Source organism: Pteropus vampyrus, unplaced genomic scaffold, assembly GCF_000151845.1.
Source record: "Pteropus vampyrus isolate Shadow unplaced genomic scaffold, Pvam_2.0 Scaffold1, whole genome shotgun sequence".
NCBI classification, from domain to species: domain Eukaryota; kingdom Metazoa; phylum Chordata; class Mammalia; order Chiroptera; family Pteropodidae; genus Pteropus; species Pteropus vampyrus.
This window is the reverse complement of record NW_011888782.1, coordinates 39552478-39555739: the sequence shown is the minus strand read 5'-3', so window position 1 is coordinate 39555739 and position 3262 is coordinate 39552478.

Below are 3262 nucleotides of genomic sequence, written 5' to 3'. Positions count from 1 at the left end.
TATTTTGTATTAACAAAATATAATATCTTTTTATTGGCTTATGTGGTTAAAATGATAACTTTGTGTGGAACTTATAAATTATGTAAATTTGATATTTCAGCAGAGTGATGAACACCAGAGTTCCACCAGGAAAGAGCAGTGGGGTGTGAGACATAGAGATTCTCTTAATCCGAGCCTTGATAAAACTTGCAGGGAGAAAATAAAAGGGCATGGCTTTTTTATCAATCACGAACTTAGAGTTTTAAGCAAGGGATGAGTTAAAATTAGGCTACAAATATGCACAACAGAAAGAAGGGGGGGAAAGAAGCAGCAGAGGAAAGAAGGGAAGGAGAAAGGAAGAGAGGGAAGGAAGGAAGAGTATCCCTGGGATAATGGCAGAGAGATATTTGGTTAGGAATTATGTATGCAACTGAAGAAAAGCAACAAAATATTCCAGAGCCAATGGATACCTCTGTAAAGTCTTAGTAAATTTTTTCTCTTGAATTGAATGAATTGAGATTCTTTTGTTCTACTGACACATACCAGTTATTACTGGAAAATTCTTATACTACAGTAAAGGAATAGCTATTCTAGAGATACTAGAATACTGTGACTATAAGGTGAAAGACTAGAGAGAAAGCCTTCCAGTTCTTAAGCAGTAGCAGTTGTGGATACAATAAAAAAAAATAATAATAAATAATAATGATAATGCAGAGAGCTCTTTTCATCAAAATGCCCAAAATGTTTCTTCTTGGTGACTTATACTCCACCTTCACTGGGGAAGAGTTAACATTTTTGTTCCCTTATTCTTATAATATCCCATAAACTAGTTATCAAAAGGCAGTATACATTATTAGATGTTACTAATTCCTTAGTGTTTTTGTTCTTTCACCTTTATACTGGAATAATATTTAATCACCAAAAACATATTCTAGAATATTAGAGCTAAAAAAAAAATCACATGAATGTAAACTCTTATTTTAACCAAAAACTAGGTTAAAGGAAAACAGATCATTGAGATCTGGCTTTAAAAACTGAATCCCATTGTTACATAGTCTCATCTGCACCCTATTCTACTACGTGCTGCTAAGCGATTTCACAATCCATTTCTCTCTCTACTCTGTGTAACTTCAATGAGCATAATTTCAGATCTGTTATAACTAGAGTGTTTTGATGAGTAAAATGATATTTAAAGAGGAAAAAAGGGAAACCTGTGATCCACTTCAATGAAAGTCTGCCAAATACTATTCAAAATGCTAGCATTTCTCATCCAGAAACCAATGTAAACTAAAATATAGATGACTTTATTCATGTTCCATTTAATAAAATGTCTTAATTCCATAAGGCAAGAAATTCTAGATTGACATTTAGTTATACAGTAAGAGAAAATATAGTCTTGTGCAGGGGCAAATAAAATACTGTCACAATGCACGATTTTATACTGTTCCTCTAAAAGTCTATGAAATAAATGTCATTGCTAATTGTGCAGTTAGTCCTCAGAGGTCAGGCACTGGAAGTTCCTGATGTGACAAGCTATACACATACCAGGATTAACCATAGGAAATAGTAAATATATTTGATTCTCTTATAGAGAAAGTAAAAAGATCCATTGCTTGTGAATTAACGGAATTTTAAAATAGTCTATAAAAAACAGTTATATGAATACTTTGTGTTAGCTCGACATAACCAACATCTTTATACCAGAATGGTTGTCAGAGGAAAGGAAAATTGACATTGTATGTAAGATTTGCCAGAACAATAATGTGGATGCAGGGACTGGAATTTTCAATAGTAAATATTGGAGTTATATTCCTGTGGTCTCTTCAGCTCAAAATGTTGCAGTTCCATTGACTGTTGAGGTAAGTGAGGGTATGTAAATTGTGTATCAAAGGGTTCCTATAGGTGGACTTAGTCCTGTGGGACTACCTTACTTTTGTCTCTTCAACCTCATTTTTATTTCCTTGCTTCTTTGAGAATTGATCCCCCTTCAATGAGACTCCTCTTTAGCTGCAATAATTTTAAAACAGTTCCCTTTAGTCCTGTGTTAAGAGAGAGTTCATGGCTATGTCCTGACTCAGAATTAAAGCATGAATAAGATAGAAATCTTTGCTGTTTATTTTATAACTCTGATAGACTCTACTTTAAAATACAATTAGTTCTTCCAATTTAATAACTTTGGCTATTTATATCTGCCAGCGGCAATAATTCAAATGCAGATTTGCTTGTAATGAGACTCATTGGTGATGCTCTTTGATAATTTCCCATGGACAGATCTACCATATATCATATGGGTATGAAGACAGAACTACAAAGTACACGTATGCTTACCTAATTCCATTGTGGTTCTTTATTAAATTTCTTTCTGTAGTTGTAGGTCTTGTCATATGGAGTAGCTTCCATAAGTCATCACACACAATGCTTGTGATAGTTTTTAATTCATTGCATCTCAGCTCCAAATTCACTTGTCATTGCAAAGATGGATCTAAACCCTTTAAATTATTTTCCTTTGTCAGTTGGCATGGTATAAAGCTTTGTCAGTAGATAGTGATGAAGATAAATACAAGATGAGCCCTCATTTATTAGTGGCATTGATATTTTCTTGGCAGGCTCCTGTAGCACATTAGGCTTCATCAAGGTCCACTCCTATGGTGTAGACAGTTTTCTAGTACCTGGCTCTGCAGCACAAGCAGCTTCTTCAGCACCTGGCTTCTAGAGTGCATTACAATCATCTGCATCCAGTGACCAGGAGCTTCCCCTGGCTTTTCACTCCAGCAGTTTCATAGTGGATGCCTTTGATGTGACATGACTTTCTGTGGCAACCTAGAGAACAAATTTCAAGTAAGTTTCTCTGGTGCAGCACACTGCTACTTGTCCATCATCCAGTAAGAAATGGCCATTTACTCACCAACAAGGTCTAGATCTCAGCCCTTGGGTCTCTTTTGAAATGCTCTATTTTAGCTCAAGGGATACTTCTACTTTTTATATTTATTATGCTTATATTCTTTAGAGTTCTCATTATATCTTTCTAGCCATAATGGTTAATTTGTGTGTCAACTTGGTTATTCTTTGTTGACAAGTTGTTTGGTCAAACACTGTTCTAGATATAGCGGTAAATATATTTTAAATCTAATTAACATTTACAATTAGTTGACTTTAAATAAAGCAGATTGTTCTCCATAGTGTGGGCAGGCCTCATCCAATCAGTTGAAGACTTTAAGAGGAAAAGACAGAGGTTTCCTGAAGAAGGAGGAATTATGCCTGAGTTTTCAATCTTCAGATTCAA